This window comes from Lactuca serriola, chromosome 4 (genome assembly GCF_051521515.1).
Source record: "Lactuca serriola cultivar US96UC23 chromosome 4, Lser_US96UC23_V15, whole genome shotgun sequence".
Lineage (NCBI taxonomy): Eukaryota > Viridiplantae > Streptophyta > Magnoliopsida > Asterales > Asteraceae > Lactuca > Lactuca serriola.
The window spans coordinates 182,301,931-182,324,894 of record NC_136411.1 but is presented as its reverse complement, the minus strand read 5'-3'; the positions used below and the strand labels follow the sequence as shown (position 1 = coordinate 182,324,894).

Sequence of the window (22,964 nt, the reverse complement as noted above, 5' to 3'; positions counted from 1 at the left end):
TGCAATGTGTCCTGAATCTCCACAGCTTACACACATCTTCTGTCCCTACGAAAAAAACACACCTTTCTCTTTGCCTAGACTAGAGAGTAGTAAGTCAATTTTTTTATTTAAAAAATTAATATCAGATTTGACTTTATTTTTCCAGTTTTTGTCTAGTCCAACTGAAGCAACAGATGAAACTTGGGTGTCCCGTTTCTTAACTGAGTAATTGGTTTTTGAACCATGACTCGACTGCTCCAAGAATCACCAAACGTCTTCACTATCTTGTATCATGATAGTGCCGCCAGACGAAGCATTAATCAAAGTTATATTGGCAGTGTCGACTCGATCATAAAAGAAACGTACAAGTTGCCAACGAGAAAATTCATGATAGGGACATGAACGCAACAATTCCTTGAGGCGTTCAAATACATCATGAAATTCTTCATTGGGCTTTTGTGCAAAATCTTGTATCTCTTTTCTTATTTCTGTTGTTTTACTAGAAGGGTAAAACTCTTGCAAAAATTTTGTTTTTAATTGCTCCCAAGTAGTAATACTATGGGGGGCAAGAGAAGTGAACCAATACTTAGCTTTTTCATTTAAAGTGAACGAAAATAAGTGAAGTCTAAAGGAATCTCTGTTAGTTCCCCGCGGAGTATTCGCGTTAGCAATTGCAAGGAACTCATAGAGGTGATTGTATGGATCATTAGTTTTATGGCCTCTAAAGACGGGTAAGACACTTATTAGTTGTGGCCATACTTCTACATGGTGCTTATTTCCTTCTGTGAAGAGTATAGGTTAAGTATCATCATACTCTCCCGACTGAAAATGAAACACCACAGATTGTCTATGAGGTTGCGGAAAGAAAAGATGAGGGAATTTGTTACCTTCATTGTAGTATCCTCCATTTTCATTATTGAATCCACCATTTGGATTCCTTCGGTATTGATTCCTAAAGCCATGATTTCTGAACCCATCATTGTATTCATTATTGCCACCATTGTGGAAATTTTTGGTTGTTCCAGTTGTTGTAATTTGAGTTTCCACCCCGATTGCCTTGATTCTGCCTATTACCACCGTTGTGGTTCCGATTCCAACAAATTCCATTGTCACTTCCATCATCAAAATCCCAGTCATCCTCGTTACTGCCATTACCACCATTACCGAATTGAGGACCAACATTTCTAGGATTTTGGTTCTGATTTCTAACATTACCACCGTTGTGGTTTCCTACACTGCCTCCCATATTTTTTACCCAATTTTCTCCGTTTCCATTATTTTGGCCACAGTTTTTTCTATTCGGCTGTGGTTGTACTGGTTGGATGATTAGTGCACTGACATTGTTGTTGTTCCTATTGTTCCCATTGTTTCCATTGTTGTTGTTTGGGAATTAAGGAGCTGGTGGTGGAACTAATGGTGGAGGATTGTTGACTGCATCCTTATGCCCCTCGACCACATCTTCCACGACAACGTTATCTACACTCATAATGTTGTTGTTCCTTCCGGTGACCTGATTTGAGCGAGCTGTTCGTTCGATTTCCAGATCAAATGCAAGCAGTGAAGAACGTCCGGTATGTCTTGTGTGCATGCACCGGTGTGCCTGCACAACACAAATAAAACAAACGTGAACTACAAACAAGAATTAAAAATGAAAATAAAGACTATGACTACTTAAACACAATAGTTCAAGCGCACAATCTCCTTGACAACGACGCCAAATTTTGATCGAGGTCATTTTCTCAGTCAAAAATAAACCAACTAACCTAAGTAGATAGGGTAAGTCGGGTCGAATCCACAAGGAGTTCGTGGTAAAACTATGTGCCCAAATAATCAACAAAAAATGTATTCCTAGCAATTGTCACAAAAAGGATTTAAACAAAGATGAAATAAAAAGCTTGGAAATTTATAAAATAAGACGAAAATCTCAATGAGAAAACTAGAGTACTCCCGGTTCAGTTATGGACAGTTTAGACACACACACTTTCTTCCCTAGAATCCTAATTCAATTACTACGACGTAATTGGGGTTTATTAACTTGTAACACATAATTTTGGGCGCACAATATGTTCATTCAACTACTTGTCTTACTTCCTATATTTAAATGGACTAGGAACAATTAGTGAACTAACAATAAAGTGTCTTCCAGCTACCTATTAGCATATTGATATTCAATATCATAAGTTGGAATAATATATGTTGATTCAGTCACTTGTCTTTATTGCTAAACAATTTAAACTTGGAACAAATGATGAATTGACAATAGACTATCTTAATTATAACATCAAACAATTCATACAACCCAATTTCAATTATCATTACCAAAGATCATCACATGAAGCATAAAAAACCAATTGAAATTAACTAGAATCAAATAATAATCAAGTGTATTCATCCAAAAGTCCAAAACATCCCCGGAAATAACCCTAATGGTTTAGTCTTCCATTGAGTTCATAAAAAAAATAACTTGAATGAAATGAATAAAATGCATAATAAAATCCAATAACAAACTTGAAATCATGAAACAATTATAACCTAATGATTGTCAAAGTTTGAAACAATAAACCCTTGAGGGACAAGTAAGGAAATTCTGAAGTTGTAGTGGAGATGATGAACATCCTTGGTTGAACAATCTTCTAATGTTGAATCCTTATGAACTTGATGATTTCTCCTGGATTGGACTGATCAAAAACGTGTTTGGAGAAGGTTTGAATGTGTTTGGAACCCTCCAAAACTGAGAAAAATCGTAGGGTAGAAGTCCAAAGTCGATAAGGGTTTAATCTCCCTTAAATCGGTGCTCAAAAACTGATTTTTGGTCCTTTTTCCGCATCGGCGTCCTAGTAGGCGTCCTAGACCTCAAGTAGGACGTCTGGGAATCCTTCGTGGCATTTTACATGCCTTCTTTCGTTCTTGATTCGCACTTGAAAATGGCCTAAAATAGGTAGGCATCCTAGGCGGCGTCTTAGATGCCTTCTAGGACGTCCCTCATCGTTTTGCCCATTTTTGGTGATGAAAACGGAAGAATCAGTAAAAATTTTGTCTAGTTTCCAGAACTTCTTCACTCATGTCAACTGCAGCTCTAGATCTTGAGATATGATAAAAAGATTGAATAGTGGTCAAATTTCTCAGCACCATTTTTCTTCATTCTTTTAGCATTTCGTCTCCCATGCTTGTTAGCTTCATTTTGCTTGTTTTTCTTGCGGTTTCCACCCACTTTAGCACTAAGTAGTTGCCTGCACATAATGTTCAATATTTCATCAAAGTAGTGCCATTCTTAGACAATTATACATCAATTCAACATATTTAGTACAATTTATTGTGCTATAAACATACACTGATCAATGCTACTAGAGTCAGAGTGATCATTTTCTTATATGTAGATGACATGTTGATTTTTTGGTACTGATCAAAATCAAGTAGATGAAATAGAGAAATTGTTATCATCTAAGTTTTCCATGAAAGATTTAGGAGAGGCTGATGTAATTCTTGGAATAAGAATTAAAAGGATGAACAAAGGCTTGGTAATGACTCAAAGTCATTATTTTGAGAAATTTCTCAAGCAGTTTATTTTTACCGATTGTTCTCTTGTGAATACTCCTATGGATCCAAGTGTGAAATTAATGCCAACTAATGGCATTCCCATTTCATAATTGGAATACTCTAAGGCTATTGGTATTTTGATGTATGACATGGCAAGTACCAGACCTGATATTGCTTTTGATGTTGGCAAGTTGAGTAGGTACACTAGTAATCCTAGTGCTTAACATTGGAAAGCAGTGAATAAAGTGTTTAATTATCTCAATGGAACCATGGATTATAGTTATAGTTACTTGGGGAGTCCTTCAGTTTTAGAAGGTCATTCAGACGCAAGTTGGATAACCAACATGGAGGACCATTCCTCAACTTCTAGTTGGGTATTCTTACTTGGGGGAGGTGCCATTTCTTGGGCTTCCAAGAAGCAATCTTGCTTTACAAAATCAAAAACGGAATATGAGTTTTTTGCGTTATCAGCTGCTGGTAAAGAAGCATAATGGATAAGAAATTTAGTCTATGAGATTCCAATGTGGTCTAAACTGATAGCACCTATGTCTATCCTTTTTGATAGTGCAACCGCTTTGGCTAAGGCAAATAGCTAGGTTTATAATGGAAAGTCTAGACACATAGGTATTAGACATTGTATGATTAGAGAACTAATCATGAACAATGTGATTTTGGTTGAGTTTGTGAAATCGCAACAAAATTTGGCAGATCACTTGACTAAAGGTATGACAAGAGACTTAGTGCACAAGTCTATAATCGGGATGGGAATAAAGTCCATTTAATTCTGTAATGATGAGACACCCAATTCCCCCTTAATATAATGTTAGGAGTTGAATTTAATGTGGAAATCTCATACTTATTGATTGGAACACATGAAGTATTCATACCAAGTATCTGTTCGGTTCTGCAAGTTAGCCAGGTTGAAGTTTAACTTCTTAACAATTCCTTTGATAAATGTATGTGCATATACATGGAAAGGAGTTACCTACATGATTGTGAAGTGTACCCGCATTTCAATAGGTTGTGGACTTAACCCTGATACGATCATCAGAGGATTGGGACACATAAATTTATAATAGTGTCAAGTTGTATTTTGCTCAAAATTCAATAAAAGGTATGTATTTTACTTTTTGGTATTCAAATGGGTTGATGGGTTCAATTCTTATAACACCCTGATTCTCAAGTTTTTGCAAGTGTATGATACTAAGTGAAATTTCAATCATTTTGATATTTTTATTATGTACTAGTTTGGTTTGTTTTTGTAACATCCCGTTCTAAGAGTAACTATTCCTGGATTACCGAGATCAAGGGTAAGGGCGTTTTGGTCTTTTTGGGCATTGGGCACATTCGAGATGGTTTCGGTTCCGGGTGTGTTGCCAGGAGCATAGGGCTTCTCGCCACCTTTTTCGTGGATATAAAGTTCGTCGGAAACGGACTTAGAATAAAGGAGTTATGACACTTTGAAGTTAGTGTCAATAATGGTCCATAAAGGAAATATTTTGCAAAGGGGTCCTAGGCATGCATGGAGTGCATGCATGTCATTGGTTGGGTACGCCCAACGTAAGCTAGGTTACGTCCATCGTAGAGTGGGTTAAATTAATTCGGGTGTTGGGGGCGTACACCCAGCGTACGTCCAGTGTCCAGAAACCCTAATTTTAGGGTCAACCACTATATAAGGAACATTATGGTTCCAACCCTAGCCTCCATATCTGCCCTCTTAATCTTAGAAACCCTAAGTAGCCATTTTATTCCATTGTTGTGGATATTTGACCTTGGGGAGCTTGGTTTAGCAAAGGAGAGCCTAGAAGAAGAGAGAAGAAGTTGTCAAAGAAGGAGTTGGGTGGCTGGAGCTCGTAGATCTGGGAAGGCATCATCTTCTGGAGCCCTTTTGAGGTATAAAGTCTCTTGCTTGACCTTTATTTTGTATAGATCTTGGTGTTATGAAGTTTTGACACCATTTCATGTCCCAAAAACCCCAAAATGATGCATGATGCAAGTTGGTTGAGATTAGCTGTCCTTTCAGACCATAGGAGAGGTCTTGAGTGAGAAAAATGACGTCCCAATGGCTTTGGTTGTCTCATGTGTGATGTAGGTAGGTCTTAATGGATTAAGACCTTGATTTAAGAGCTTTATGGACATCCCAAGTAATAAAGTTTGAGACTTTATGGATCCTAGGCATGTTTGGTCGATGGATCTGAAGTTTGGACTTAAGAGCTTAAGCCATTAAGAACTTAGGAGGAGATTTAGATCAGCACGCGTACGCCCCGTGTAAGTAGATGTACGCCTAGCGTAGTGGGTCTGTGTCCCGATTCCAGTCTGCGAGAATCGAAGTACGCCTAGCGTACCAAGAGGGGTACGCCCAGCGTACTCCCTCTGTTGGGTTTCAAATCTTGGGCCTTAAGTGATTGGGCTGTTTATGGGCTAGTTGGGCTTAGGCCGTGACTGAAACTTATGGATGGAGTAATTTAGACCCAATAATTATTATGGACCTTGGATTTAGGCCCATTTGGTGAGGTGGGCCCAATTTAGTAAATTGGTCCAATATTGGGTTTTGCATGAGGATTTGGCTTTGGGTCTTGGCCCAATAAGAGGATGTTGGACTTAATGAGTGTTGTGGGCCCTTGGCCTAGAAAGTCATGATGGTTTCTAATGTGATGGTTTTTATACGATAGTTGGGATTTCCGGTGTAACACTCTAAAAATTCAAGCCAATTTAAATTTTTCAAAAGCAACCCAATTTCGTTAAGTTATTACAAAAAGGTTTTCAAAACATTTATATTCAGAGTATTCCCAGAACCATATCTTAAAACAAGTACATGAGGAGCGGTACGATCACGCCTTCGCCTTGCCACGGTCTCCTGAAGTACCTGGAAAACATTAAACCACCACTATAAGCCTGAAAGCTTAGTGAGATACCCCCAAAATACCAACCACATATACCATACACATAACATATCATACGGAACAGAACAGCCATGCACTTCGGGTCTACTGTGTGACTGGTCCGCCGCACCGGGCCTTCAGTCCACCTGGTCCACCCTCCGAGTCTAGCCATATCCATCAAGTCTGCAGCGTGGTTACTCCGCCCGCACCGGGCCTTCAACCCACCTGGTCCACTCTCCGAGTCTACAGTATGACTGGTCCGCCCGCACCGGGCCTTCAGTCGGCCTGGTCCACTCTCCGAGCCTCGGCACGTCTAGTCCGCTGTCGTGGGGCCTACAACCTATCCGGACCGCTCGCTGGGCCTTCGGGATAACCGGTCTACCCTGGGTATGTTGGCCTACAACACAAAGCAGGACCCGCCTCAACCCAACCCTAGTCCAACAACCATGTGCACATAAACATACAATCATATAACAATTCACATCTAATCAAACCGATCTAGAAGATCACATAAAATAACATACTTTAAACTGGATACTGACCTAACCAGTCACTAGCATAGCATCATCCTATATACCAGGATACCGACCTTAACCAGGTCTCTAACATAGCATCATCCTATATACCAGGATACCGACCTTAACCAGGCCTCTAACATATACCATCCTAACTACCAGGATGCAAACATAGCAAAGCAACAACATAACAACGATACCCAGATTAAAATCCGATAAAGGGCCGGCCTTGGTGCCTTAGACCTTGTCGATATAGTGAGGATAACTCACCTCGCAACTGCTGACTGAAAAGATAAGATCACGTTGCTCCAACCTCCGACACGAACTCCACCACTGATAATACCAAAAGACTGAAGTCAATAAATACCAATAATTACCAAATTACCCCTGGAAATCAACTGGTCAACTCTTGGTCAAAGACAAATTTCTCAGTCAAAGTCAAACTTCCTAACTGACTCTACTCGCCGAGTCAGCCCGCTGACTCGTCGAGTCCCTAAGCTCTGAAAACTCCCATATCGCAATCCAACTCGCCAAGTCGCCCCAAGACTCATCGAGTCCCACGAACTCTGAGTCACCTCTTGTTCAACTCACTGAGTCGTCCCTCGACTCACCGATTCACAGCTCAACCAAAACGGTTAGTACTTCACAACTAGTATCGTCGAGTTGTTCTTCCAACTCGTCGAGTCCCTGCCTATCTTCATCCAACTCGCCGAGTACACCCATGTGACTCGCCGAGTACAACTAGCTCTTAACCCATACAGAGGCTTTCCAAGCCATGCAGGGTCTCCAATCCATATATCTACTCTTATACAAGCCATCCATCATGTAAAGTGTCAAACTTTACGTGAATCCAAGGAGATCTAAGCATAATACACTCTAGGGCTAGGGCTTGGGACTAAGAGGCTTCATCAACAACTCTTGAACAGGGACTTTATGCTCTTTTGGATCATCACTACTCTAGATTTGAGGTAGCAACCTCAGATCCAACCTCCAAACTCAAGATAGCACTAGATATACTCCTAAAAATCCAACAAATGATAGATCTTGATGGATAACAGCTCAAGCAATGAATCATTACCTCAAGAGAAGACTCCAACAGAAGAATAAGCCAAAACCTTGTAAAGCCCCTTGCTCCAAGCCTCTTAATCTTCCAAGATCTCTTCAACAAACACTCCTTCAAGATCCAAATGCTCTCTAATTCTCTCACAAACGAATATTAGGGTTTCTGGACTTCAAGGGAGAGTAAAGAGGCTGGGGAGAGGATATTATGTTCTTTATATAAGGCTCAATACCCGGGATTAGGGTTTTCTCCACATAGCACCAACTCGCCGAGTCTAGCCACCGACTCGCCGAGTTGGCCACTTAACACGCGACCAGAATCGCGACCCTACTCGCTGAGTCTACCCATGGACTTGCCGAGTTGACCATCCACATTTTCACTTTGAACCCTAACTACGCTAGGGATCTTCAGGAATTGCATGATAGAATTTCCTGATTTATAATGCCTGCTAGCCTAGGGTTTCCTTGTTATGAGCTATTCGGTATTCCTCTAGGGGTGCGGATTGAGTGCTTGCTATGTATGTTTGTGCTTAGGGCGTTGTGGTGATACTTGAGACAAATATGGGTAGGTTTGGAAGGTAGTATGGGCCCGTACTACTGGAAGCACAAGACCCATATGCGTGTCAAGGAAGTCACAACCCCTAGGTTGTTGATTAGATGTTAGTTCTCGACAATTATGCGAGGAATCTGAGATTCTTATGGTTCTTTTAAGTATGGCGGATGCGAGACGTTTGGAGGCAGGATCCGATTCGGGATCGGGATCAGCAGAGGGTGGCCAGGATAGACCAATACCACCCGAGGTTATTGGGCAGATGAGTACGGATGAGTTGGATGCTAGGATTCGTGGCATCCTACATGATGAGGTTGATGCTATGTTCAGGGTTGCGTTGCTGTAACTGTTTGGGTCGATCAAGACCACCATGGTTGAGTATTTTGATGAGCGCTATGTGGCTATTGCAGAGATAGCGGCCGCGGCAGCCGCAACACCTGTAGCAGCGGTAGGGGGAGGAGATAGTCAGGGCTTTCAGTATCAGGATTTTGACAATACGAAGCCCCCTACTTTTGATGGAGTTCAGAATCCGATCGTTGCTGTGAGGTGGTTGTCTACCTGTGCTCTGAACCTTTTGAGGCTCGGGGCGAAGGATTGGTGGAGGTTGACCACGAGATCTTATTCTGATGTGCAGCGGGTTGCGGTTTCATGGGATCAGTTCCAGGAAATGTTCAGTACTCGTTATGTTCTACATGTTAAGAGAGAGAGAGAGGTTGGCTCAGGAGTTCCTGGAACTGAAGCAGGGTTCAGAGTCGGTGACGGAGATCCCCAGGATGTTCACTGAGAGGGCGATGTTTTGCCCGGAGTTTGCTTTGGAGCAGGCTCAGATATTTCGATATCTGAGTATGCTCAAGAGGGACATCAGGCAGTTTGTATCCACACAGAGGTGTAGTACCTTGTTAGAGTTGTAGGAAGTCGCTAATCGGCGCGAGTTAGAGATTGAGCTCCAGTTGAGAGAACAGTGGCAGGCCTCGGTGCAGTCACAACCTGCACCGTAGCGAATGAGACCCGTTGATTATCGACAGGGAGGTCAGAGGAGTCGCACTTGTGGGAAGTGCGGCAAGGTGCATGAGGGTAGTTGCAGTTCTTCTTCGGGGTGCCACAAGTATGGCAAGGAGGGCCACATAGCCAGGGATTGCAGGCAACCGACTCCAGCGGCAGGGGTCCAACTTTGTTATCATTGTGATCAGGTAGGCCATATGAAGGCCCAATGTCCTCTACTGGCTGCCAGGTCAGTGCAGGACCCAGCGCCAACCACTTTGAGACTTACTAATGGGAGTCAGGGTCTGGCAGAGCCTCCGAAGGCTCCAAGGCGTGCTTATCAGCTTGTGTCTGAGGAGATCAAATCTGAGCCAGAGGTGTCAGTTGGTATGTTTTTCGGCTTTATCTTGTTTATGTTATGATTATGAGATGTTGTTTCTTGCATGAGATAGTAAAGTGTTGTATGTGTTAGAGAAGAGTGAGTATTGAGGGTTTTTTAGAGGGTTATCATCCAGTGTGGAATTCGTGAAAGAGGAAGGTTATGGTTCGAGAATTCGGGAACTTTCAGCAGGAACTTAGGTTCCTTGAAGTGCGGTGTATTAGTGGGTTCGATTCAGCAGCATATTAGCTTTGCCGCCAGTGGATGGTGGTTAGTGCCCTAAGTGGGGGAGAATTGGAAATTCTCGGATAAGCTGCTGGTTGTAGAAGTTTGCCTGGCGCAGTTTGAATGGGTGGTATGATGAGGCGGTTCAGTTATAGTAAGGGCTTTCATGTGTCGTGGATCTTCGAACCAGTAGTGAGAATGGTTTTATGAGATAACGGATAGTGTGGTTGTCCCCGGATGGTGGAAATCTCAAGGAAATTTGGCAGGCTATGTATGGGTTGTTGGTCATGCGATCCCTCTCTGAGTATGTATGCATGTTACGAGATAGCGGTGAGCACCGCTAAGGGGTGATGTAGAGCGAGGGTCTGTTGTTGTGACAATATTGGATGATATGTGTGCATGTTTTTCAGTCTCCTTGGAAGAGGAGGGGGATAGTGGCTCCAGATTGGAGGGTTGGGCAGAGGTAAGTAAAATAACAAGTTAACAGACTCGGGAGCATTCTGGACTGGTGATGGGGACTGTGTAAAGATATTATAGTCTGAGGCCAAGGACCTAGAGGTCGTGATAAGGAGGTATGAGTGGGTTACACTCAGATGTGGCGAACCGAAGGGTTCAAGGTGATGGGTTTTGAGCATTCTAACACTTCCTAAGTGTACATGCAACCCTAATAACCTTGGATCTATGTTTTTCTAATTATCATGCAAAGTTGAATTCCAAGGTTATATTCCTATCTAGCATACATGGGGAACAATTTTTAACTTGAATGAAAGATAGAATAAATTAACTTGCCTAGCACCCCAAGTGTGATGCCTCAAATGCTTCACACAACACCAAATGCTCTTGGAAAGACTTTTGAGAGAACACACACTTCTTAAAATCGGCCTAGGCCTCTTGTTTCATATGTGTAGCCGATTTTGGTGGAGAATGGAACTCTTATATAGTGTTGACACATCTAGGGTTACACCATGTAAACCCTAATGTGTCATGACTTTTCATTTCCATGACCCATGGGTTTTTAAATCCCATGGAGCATCCTATGGGTGGAACCCAACTTGATAATCCATGGAGCCTCTTAGTCCACTATACAAGATATGGATGATTTACATAATCAACCCATAAATTTAATTAGTTATCTTTTGATCACTTAATTAATTCTAAATTGATTCTTGATCAAACTAATCAAATAATATTATTAATATATTAGAACTTATAATATATTAATAATCTCCAAGTGTTATTTCTCTCATTTAGTCTATCCAATTGCATGGTGCCATGCAACCCAAATGGACCATGCCCGGTCGGGTCAAGTACTGACTAGAAATAGTTATGGACTTAGACACCTTATCCAACAGTGTCCCACATGGATAAGTCTAATAACTATAACTCCAGTACTTCAGGAACTGACCGGCAATCGTAGCTCTTTCAAGGCCTCTCGGAACTAAGAAGATGATGATACGCCATTTAAGATAAGTGATCATATAATCCTCTGTTCTAGATATCAGCCGGACAAATACATGGAACAATGTCTTACTTATTATCCAGCAGTTTGTTTCCCGATTTCCGATTTGTTTGACAAAGAACTTAATTGAACACATCAACTTAGTTCTGAACGGGCCCGATACATAGGTCAAAACAAAATCAACGAGGGGCCTAGATATCAACTTCTAATCCAAGAGGGAACAGATAAACTTCGACTCATATGTTTGTTCTACCACTCATTGAATTATACACAAAAGCACGTTTTATAACATCGAGTTACCAATGCATTTTCGTACAATTAATGCATAACCAACTCGTAAGTAACAAATCATATCTCTAGGTTTGAAGACTTATATGATATTACCGTCTCACGATCACTCGAGATAAATTCCATGAAGTGATTCCAGTGAGCGTGGGTTGAGTCCAATGCTCAGAACTTATGAGCACTCATGATTGTTGTAGCCATGTCCAACACCTTAGACCTCTGCAACCAATCATGACAGTCTTGATTCATACCTACTTCCGACATATGACTGACTATGGAGGTTTGAATAATATGATATACCAAACATTATTATTCTGGAAGTCAAAACATGCAAAAGAAATAGAGTAAACGATTGACAAGAGATAGCAACACTTTACTCATAAATAAAACACCTTTTATTCATTATCTAATGTCAATTACACTTTACAAATTTCGAGGTTATCTAGCTACTAAATCAAATATCATCCTTCAGCCCTATGCTCTGAGCATGCTGGAGACGTTTAACCCGAGTCAGTCCCTTCGTGAGGGGATCCGCTAGATTCTCATCCGATGACACCCTCTTTGCCACGAGGAGTCCTTCTTCTATTCGATGTCTGATAAAATGGTATTTTCTGTCGATGTGTCTGGATCTCCCGTGATCCCTTGGTCCCTTGGCTAAGGCAACAACGCTTTCACTATCACAGAAAATTTCCATTGGCTCTTTAATAGCTGGTACAACTCCAAGGTCTCCACTGAAGTTCTTCAGCCATATCGCCTCGCTAGCTGCAATATACTTTGATTCACAAGTTGAATCAGCCACTGTCTCTTGCTTGGAACTCTTCCAAGAAATTGCTCCTCCGTTTAGGGTAAAGACCCAGCCTGACTGAGAGCGGAAATTATCCCTATCAGTCTGAAAGCTAGCATCACTATACCCTACAACCCTCAAGTCATCACTCCAACCAAGGGTAAGGACCCAGTCCTTAGTCCTCCGTAGGTACTTGAGGATATTCTTTACCGCGGTCCAGTGTGCCTTGCCAGGGTTCCCCTGATACCTGCTAACCATGCTTAGGGCAAAGGCTACATCAGGTCGAGTACACGTCATAACATACATGATCGATCCTACAGCCGAAGCATAAGGTATTCGACTCATTTCTGCTATCTCAGCCTCAGTGCTAGGGCTTTGTGTCTTACTCAATCCGGCGTTACTCTGGATGAGTAACTCTCCTTTCTTCGAGTCCTCCATGCTAAATCTCTTCAGCACCTTATCCAAGTAGGTACTCTGACTAAGTCCAATTAGTCTTTTACTCCGATCTCTCAAGATCCTTATCCCTAGAATATAGGCAGCTTCTCCTTGGTCCTTCATAGAGAAACACTTCCCAAGCCAAGACTTAACTTCCTGCAGAGTCGGGATGTCATTTCCTATGAGTAGTATGTCATCCACATACAATACCAAAAAGCTAACTATACTCCCGCTAGCCTTGACATATACACAAGATTCATCTTCACTCCTAGAAAAGCCAAATTCCTTGACTTTCTCATCAAAGCAAAGATTCCATCTGTGAGGTGCTTGCTTTAACCCATAAATGGATTTTCAAGCTTACACACTCTATTAGGGTACTCATTGCTAACAAAACCTTCTGGCTGACTCATGTAAACATCTTCAGCCAACTTTCCATTAAGGAAAGCGGTTTTGACATCCATTTGCCATATTTCATAGTCATGAAATGCAGCTATGGCTAACAGAACCCTAATAGACTTAATCTTAGCCACTGGAGAAAAGGTCTCATCATAATCAACTCCCGGAGTTTGTGAGAAACCCTTTGCAACCAGTCGTGCCTTATAAGTGTGTACTTTACCATCCATGTCGGTCTTCTTCTTAAAGATCCATTTGCACCCTATTGTCTTACGACCTGGTACATTCTCAACCAAGTTCCAAACTTGATTGTCATACATGGACTGTATCTCGTTGTCCATTGCCTCTTTCCACTTGGCTGACTCAGGGCCTGCCATGGCTTTTGCATAACTGTTAGGTTCATCCAGACCTATCAGTGTCTCATCACTGATAAGTGTATCACCTTCTGCAGTAATATGGAATCCATAGTAATGCTCAGGTGCATTCCTAACCCTTGTGGAACGCCTCAGAGGTATAGACTTGTCAATTGGCTCAACTGGAGTTTCCTCCTCCAGTTGAGTGCTAGGGTTTGAAGTTCCTTCACCGCTTGACTCTTGAATTTCTTCAAGATCAACTTGCCTCCCACTGTTTCCTTGGCTTATGAACTCTCTCTCTCTAAAGAAATCCATCCTAGCTACAAAGACCACATTTTCACTAGGTCTGTAGAAGAGGTAACCAAAGGATTGTTGTGGGTAGCTGATGAAAATACACCTCTCGCTTCGAGGTTCGAGCTTGTCATGAGTCTTGTGTCTCACGAAAGCCTCGCAACCCCAAATCTTGATGTGGTCTATTTTGGGTACTTTACCAGTCTACATCTCATGAGGAGTTTTGGCAACTTTCTTTATAGGGACTAGATTAAGAATATGGGCAGCAGTCTCTAAGGCATACCCCCAAAATGAGATTGGTAGCGAAGCTCGACTCATCATGGAACGAACCATATCCAACAAGGTTTGATTACGCCTCTCAGCCACACCATTCAACTGCAGTGTCCTGGGAGGTATCAATTGTGAGACAATCCCACATTCCCTAAGATAGTCAAGGAACTCTGAACTAAGATACTCACCACCTCGATCAGATCGTAGCATCTTAATGTTCCTGCCCAATTGATTCTCGACTTCCTGTTTAAATTCCTTAAACTTTTCGAAAGTCTCTGACTAATGCTTGATTAAGTAGACATATCCATATCTACTGTAATCATCAGTAAAAGTCAAATAATAACGATTAGCATCCCTTGTGGCATGTTTGAAGGGCCCACACACATCCGTGTGTACAAGATCCATCAAACCTTCACCCCTATCACAAGAACCTGTGAAGGGTGACTTTGTCATTTTCCCAAGTAAGCATGATTCGCAACTATCATCTGAATTTAGGTCAAATGACTCCAAGAATCCATCCTTTTGGAGTTGGCCTATGCGTTTCTTGCTTATATGTCCAAGACGACAATGCCATAATGATGCTTTATCCAAGTTATTATTAACAGAATCTATACACAATACATTATTTCCTAAGTTATCAACCACAAATACTGTTTCATACACGCCATCACCAGGTAATGCTTTAAAATAAAGAACATTATTAAAGAAAGCATTAATAGAACCAACTTCATTATCAAATGAAAAGGTGAAACCTTGTTTATACAATGCATGAAAGGAAATAATATTTCTTGCTATTTATGGAGAATAACAACACTTATTCAAATCTAAACTAAACCCACTACTTAGCGATAAAGTATAAACTCCAATCTTGGTGACAGGTATAAACTCCAATCTGATGGGTTTTGAGCATTCTAACACTTCCAAAGTATAAACCCCATGATTAAGTTTATTCTTCGTTGCTCCACATTCTCACTTCTTCTTAGTCCCTGCAAATCAAAACAGATATGAATACCACAACCGGTATCAAGGACCCAAGAGTTAGAATGGGGTGAGTTATTAGATAAGATAGTGTAAATACCTGCATGGTTGGGTTTAACTTTCCCATCCTTCACATCTTGCTGGTATTTTGGGCAGTTTCGCTTCCAATGTGATTTTTCATGGAAATAGAAGCATTCAGCCTCTTTTGGGTCAGAAGATAGAGTGACGAAACCTTTCTTGGTTCCACTTGAAGAAGAGCCATTAAGGGTCCTAGCCTTGCTACCCTTCGAAGAGTTCTTCCTCTTCTTCCCTCGACTTTTCCCGATTGCCAAAATCGGAGCGGAGTTTGGAGTAGGAGTGTTAACAACCGACTTCCCTTTAAGACCTGTTTCTGTGGTCTTGAGTAGACCCTGAAGTTTGTTGAGTGTGACCTCTTCCTTATTCATGTGATATGTCATGCGGAATTGATCATAGCACGATGGTAAGGAGTGCAAAATGATATCTATTGCAAGCTCCTCAGGGAAGTTCACATTAAGCTTTAGCAACCGATCCACATACCTTTTCATTTTCTGCATGTGGCTCGTGACGGATTCCCCGTCCTTCATCACGGTTGTTATCATGGAGCAGATGATTTCATAACTCTCTTGTCGTGCACTTTGATGGTATCTTTCCATTAGATCTCGGTGCATTTCAAAAGGGTAGAAGTCCTCATAGGACTTTTGGAGTTCCGTTGTCATCGTGGCCATCATGATGCATGCCACTTTGGTAGCATCCCTTTCATGTGCCTGAAAGTCAGCGATCTCCTGGGGAGTTGCAGTGGTCTTAGAAATTCCTACATTCTTTTGAGATTCAATGAACTTTTCAAAATCATGTTTCAATATCGAGTGTGCCCTCCAAGTTTTGTGACTAGGATACCGAGGATCACAAAACGAGGTGTGAAGTAACCATGCTAATCACTTGGTACCCTTAAAGTTTATCACTCAATCGATGTGCCGGTAAACCACTCATGCTCCACCGATACTATGATAAAACTTAAGTCACCCTTTACCTACCTTGTTAAGTCCAAGTTAGTGTGCCGGTTAACCACACACGCTCCACCAACGACTTAAACAAAGTGTAAAGTGTAATTTCATGGATTAGCACCTTATTCACATTTTTCCTAAAGTAACTAAGATTGGGAATTTACTAAAAGCATTTAGTTACTTTATAATATTCATCATACTTCTAATGAGAATTTATAAGTCCTTGTCCTAACCGTTCGGCTAACGACCCTCCACCAGTCAAGCAAGCGGTGGGTAAGAGTGGACACCCATTAAGTTGCCATTTTATAGGCAACAACCTTATACCTACCTTATAGACCGGCTTCGTGAATGAGGTGTACTAGCGGTAAGACGACTTTGATCTTATACATATATATTATTATTAACTTATAATATTATAAGTATAAGGGTCGAATTTTAACTTTTAAAATTCTAAGGGTTGGAACTAAAGTTTTAACATGACTTTACTTGTTCCAAAACTTGAGGGCAAGTTTTGTAAACTTTCAAAACTTTTCATTTCTTGTAACTTATGAGTTTATTAGGGTATTAAAAATGAAGACTCTTCATTTTTATAACCCATGTGTTCTTTTAATGGTTTTAAAGCAAAGTGACTTTTGGTTTTCCATAACTTGAGGACAAGTTATGGACTCCATTAAAACACATAATGATCAAGAATTAATCTACCACATAGGTTACAAACAATTCCTATGATCATCTAAACATCATAAGATCAAGAATATGAACATGAACACTTTCATGAATCAAAAATTACACTTAAAACTTTGTAATTTTGATAACTTGTTGATGTAAATGGATTAGCAAGAACATTACACCATCTAAAACAAGTTTTCAAGTACAAAAACAGTTTAGGGTAATGTTTCTAGTCCATTTCCAGTAACAAAAGTCGAAAATCTGCATTCTGAGTCTCCTACTCGCCGAGTGCACGAACCTACTCGGCGAGTAGGATGAAGATACACATGAACTCGGCGACTCCCCCCATGGATCGGCAAGTTCATCAAGCAGATTGCACAAAATCGACTTTTTTTCTACAAGTTAGCACAAATAACAAACAAACAAGCCTAGGCCCTGATACCACTGATGGGTTTTGAGCATTCTAACACTTCCTAAGTGTACATGCAACCCTAATAACCTTGGATCTATGTTTGTCTAATTATCATGCAAAGTTGAATTCCAAGGTTATATTCCTATCTAGCATACATAGGGAACAATTTTTAACTTGAATGAAAGATAGAATAACTTACCTTGTTGTTGCTTATGTTCCTTGAAACTTTGTGAGCCTAGAACCCCAAGTATGATGCCTCAAATGCTTCACACAACACCAAATGCTCTTGGAAAGACTTTTGAGAGAACACACACTTCTTAAAATCGGCCTAGCCCTCTTGTTTCATATGTGTAGCCGATTTTGGTGGAGAATGGAAATCTTATATAGTGTTGACACATCTAGGGTTACACCATGTAAACCCTAATGTGTCATGACTTTTCATTTCCATGACCCATGGGTTTGTAACTCCCATGGAGCATCCTATGGGTGGAACCCAACTTGATAATCCATGGAGCCTCTTAGTCCACTATACAAGATATGGATGATTTACATAATCAACCCATAAATTTAATTAGTTATCTTTTGATCACTTAATTAATTCTAAATTGATTCTTGATCAAACTAATCAAATAATATTATTAATATATTAGAACTTATAATATATTAATAATCTCCAAGTGTTATTTCTCTCATTTAGTCTATCTAATTGAATGGTGCCATGCAACCCAAATGGACCATGTCGGGTCGGGTCAAGTACTGACCAGAAATAGTTATAGACTTAGACACCTTATCCAACACGAGGGTGACACAAGGACAAGGTCCTTGGTTCCAAGTATGGTTATAGGTTGAGTTATGTATGTGGAGGTATTCCAATCTGGGGTATTCCAACATGAGGATGACCGGACCCTATGATTGATTGGACCTGATATGTTTGGTATTCAAACCCGAAGGTTGATTGGGCCAAACATGTGTAGGGATTCGAGGGTATTCCATCTTCAGGATGAGCGGACCCATCGTAGGCATGTCTGGTATTCCAGCCCGAGGCAAATTGGGCCAGGGTGTGAGTATTGTTTTCGTAAGAGCATTGTTGTATGTACGTTTGAGTATGAGTAAAAGAGAGCTGGTGTGGCCGACAACAGAGTATGACTCGTGGTTCAATTTTCAGGTTCCCATGGTTGAGTAGTCCCTTTTATAGAAATGGGAAGAGGTTAGGGGATGGTTAGTTTGGACGGCTTGTCTAGGAAGCGGATCCGATCTAACTTTCCGAGTTCAGGGCATTCCAGAGAGGTAAGTATTGAGACTGCATGAGAAGGAGTAGGTATCTCTTCGAGATGGAGTTCCATTGGGGTTGGCCTCCCTTGGTGGTCGTCACGCTTGAGGGGTGTGAATGTGCTTTTCAAGGTTATGGATAGCCAGAGTTGGCAATTGGCAATTTTGAGGGAGAAATCATATGTAAGTGTGGGAGAATTGTAACACCCCGTTCTAAGAGTAACTATTCCTGGATTACCGAGATCAAGGGTAAGGGCGTTTTGGTCTTTTTGGGCATTGGGCACATTCGAGATGGTTTCGGTTCGGGGTGTGTTGCCAGGAGCATAGGGCTTCTCGCCACCTTTTTCGTGGATATAAAGTCCGTTGGAAACGGACTTAGAATAAAGGAGTTATGACACTTTGAAGTTAGTGTCAATAATGGTCCCTAAAGGAAATATTTTGCAAAGGGGTCCTAGGCATGCATGGAGTGCATGCGTGTCATTGGCTGGGTACGCCCAACGTAAGCTAGGTTACGCCCATCGTAGAGTGGGTTAAATTAATTCGGGTGTTGGGGGCGTATGCCCAGCGTACGTCCAGTGTCCAGAAACCCTAATTTTAGGGCCAGCCACCATATAAGGAACATTATGGTTCCAACCCTAGCCTCCATATCTGCCTTCTTACTCTCAGAAACCCTAAGTAGCCATTTTTTTCGTTTTCTTCCATTGTTTTGGATATTTGACCTTGGGGAGCTTGGTTTGGCAAAGGAAAGCCTGGAAGAAGAGAGAAGAGGTTGTCAAAGAAGGAGTTGGGTGGCTGGAGCTCGTAGATCTGGGAAGGCATCATCTTCTGGAGCCCTTTTGAGGTATAAAGTCTCTTGCTTGACCTCTATTTTGTATAGATCTTGGTGTTATGAAGTTTTGACACTATTTCTTGTCCCAAAAACCCCAAAATGATGCATGATGCGATTTGGTTGAGATTAGCTGTCCTTTCAGACCATAGGAGAGGTCTTGAGTGAGAAAAATGAGGTCCTAATGGCTTTGGTTGTCTCATGTGTGATGTAGGTAGGTCTTAATGGATTAAGACCTTGAGTTAAGAGCTTTATGGACGTGCCAAGTAATAAAGTGTGAGACTTTATGGATCCTAGGCATGTTTGGTCGATGGATTAGAAGTTTGGGCTTAAGAGCTTAAGCCATTAAGAACTTAGGAGGAGTTTTAGATCAGCGCGCGTACGCCCCGCGTAAGCAGATGTACGCCCTGTGTAGTGGGTCTATGTCCCTATTCCAGTCTGCGAGAATCGTTGTACGCCCAGCGTACCAAGAGGGGTACGTCCAGCGTACTCCCTCTGTTGGGTTTCAAATCTTGGGACTTAGGTGATTGGGCTGTTTATGGGCTAGTTGGGCTTGGGCCGTGACTGAAACTTATGGATGGAGTAATTTAGACCCAATAATTATTATGGACCTTGGATTTAGGCCCATTTGGTGAGATGGACCCAATTTAGTATATTGGGCCAATATTGGGCTTTGCATGAGGATTTGGCTTTGGGTCTTGGCCCAATAAGAGGATGTTGGAATTTATGAGTGTTGTGGGCTCTTAGCCTAGAAAGTCATGATGGTTTCTAATGTGATGGTTTTTATATGATAGTTGGGATTTCCGGCGAGTCAGCAGTCAGAGATTTGCAGGATTCTGGCAGTTGCAAGGTGAGTTTTCCTCACTGTACTCAAGGGTCTAAGGCACCAAGTCCGGCCCTTTGTATTGTTGTTAGAGCCTGTTATGTTATGTGACGATATGCTTGCTAGTATCCTGGTAGATGAGATAGTGGTATGAGAAGATGCCTTGTTAGCTTAGTTTCATAGAGAAATGGATAGATGTATGATGGCTAGTTCGGTTGGATCAGTGACCTGGTAGTTGGGTAGTGATTATTTATAGACCGGTAGTTGGTCTTGCACTATGTACGCTGGTAGCAGGTTACCTGCGGGTTATGTATGTTGAGCAGTAGCAGAGGGTATTCCATCCTAGTAGGATGATAGGGCCCTAGTGTGTTGGTTCTGTAGAGTGTTTTGTGGTTGTCTGTTAAATGTGCATGTCTGCTAGTGTAGATTGGCATTCCAACCCGATAGTTGTGGGCCAGGAGTATTCCATCCAGGTAGGATGATTGGACTCATAGTAGTTTGGCATTCCAACCCGATGGTTGAGGGGCCTTGGTTATTCCATCCCGAGGGATGATTGGACCCATAGTAGTAGTAGTAATTACTGTATGTATAGGAAGTGGGCATTCCAACCCGATGGTTGTGGGCCAAGAGTATTCCATCTCGGTAGGATGATTGGACTCATAGTATGTTGGCATTCCAACCCGATGGTTGAGGGGCCTGGGGTATTCCATCCTAAGGGATGATTGGACCCATAATAGTTATTGTTGTATGTATATGTGTTTAGGCATTCCAAACAAATGGTTGTGGGCCGAGATTATTCCATCCCGGTAGGATGATTAGACTCGTGTTATGTAGGCATTCCAACCCGATGGTTGAGGGTCGGGGGTATATCAATCAGAAGGTTGATTGGACCCGAAGTATGTTGTTCTTTGTTGTATGCGTTTGTTTATGTGTGTATGGGTACTTTGGGGGAACTCACTAAGCTTTCTAGCTTACAGTTGTGGTTTATTGTTTCAAGTGCTTCAGGAGATCGTGGCAAGGCGAAGGCGTGATCATACCGCTCCTCATGTTTATGCTTTATGTGATATGGTTCTGGGGAAATACTCTGATGTCTAAACTATTTTGGAAACAAAATGTATGATTGTAACAGTTTTTGAATGAAATAAAATGATTTAAATTGGTTGAAATTTTTGTTCGTTACAGTTTTGATAAGGTTATGTTTGTTCAAGGTTTAAACTAAAATGGAGGAGGATTGTTGGTGATTTTCGTGTCACCATGTCATTTTATGTAATTAGAACTAACATGTGAGCTAAGAGGCTTTATAATTTGTACTCTAATATATGTATGGGTTTGTGTGGAGTGCACACATGTATAAGATCGAATTAGAAGAGGGTTTGATGACAAGTCAGGGGTACAGGGGTAGCGCCTTTGGGTCCGGGGTTTCCAAAGGGGCAGCGCCCATTTGGCGGGGTCTAGGGGCAGCGCCTCTAACTGGGACATATGGGACCATATGTATGGTAAAACTAACAAAATTCATTAGTTTTGGATTCACATTCTTGAGGGTGGTTATGGTAAAACCAACGAAATTCGTTAGTTTTGGAAACCCTAAATCCTCATTAAAATCTGGATTTTCATACTTGCTTCCAAAGCAACCCATGAAGGCAACCCGAATAGAAACCCTAAATTTGTTTATTATATAAAGGACTCTTCTCTTTGAGAAGAGACACACAAAAATTATTAGCTCTCGTTTTCTTCAAACGAATACAGAATCCTTCTAGCAATTTGGCATACGTTTTCAGTTCCTAGATTTGTAAGTGTCCTTTTGGATTATCCTAGACTGAATTTCTTGCAACCCAAACATAGGGTAGAAATATCAGTTCGGAAAGTGTTCACACGATCCAAGGGATATCCAAATCTCCAACATAAACCCTATTTCCTCAAACAATCTTGGTGGATATCCGTATCGTGCAAGGATTCTGCCTTCCATATGCTAATCTTCTAGAATTTCACACATCACGTTGTGACCTTGAGTTGTTACGTCGTGAGATTGGTTTTTCGCTGGAATTTTCTTCTTTTAAGCTTCAATCCTCCAAAGTTTCAAATCCTTGTCATTTCTGGTCCATATTCTTCAATAGTCTCTTTATTGGATGCAAAATACAATTTAATTCAATAAATATCACATATCTTTGCAATTAACCAAAATATTACTTAAAATTATTAAAATATTGCCTAAAAATGTGTATAAATATGGCAATATCAGCAAACACATTTTTTATGATAGACTAGTTGCAATTATGTTTTTTTTGTAGTGGATATGGTTCATGAAGTGCTTTTTGTTATTATTAAATACTTTCATACATATTGGTTTTTAAATAGTATATCAATATAATTTAGGTATATTCTATTTTCAGTTTCCAATATCCAGTGACTCGAACGATAAGGATGAGTTGCGTATAGAATATGCTATACCATGTCTTGAAGACTAGAAACGACGCTTTGTTAATACGGATGCATTAGAAATGATTCGTGATTATCAATGTGCTAAACAACGAATGGTAATACTAGAAATCCCATTACTGCCTTCACCGGGTGAGGACTGGAGAAAAGTA

The 22,964-nt window shown here is 41.1% G+C and overlaps 1 non-coding gene across 1 annotated transcript; it reads left to right on the top strand.

Annotated features, from left to right (window-relative positions):
• The first annotated feature begins 361 nt into the window (after positions 1-361).
• LOC145103602 (small nucleolar RNA R71) lies at positions 362-468 on the top strand. The gene has a single exon (XR_013706685.1). It is a non-coding gene; the product is annotated as a small nucleolar RNA R71 (small nucleolar RNA).
• Positions 469-22,964: the final 22,496 nt, after the last annotated feature.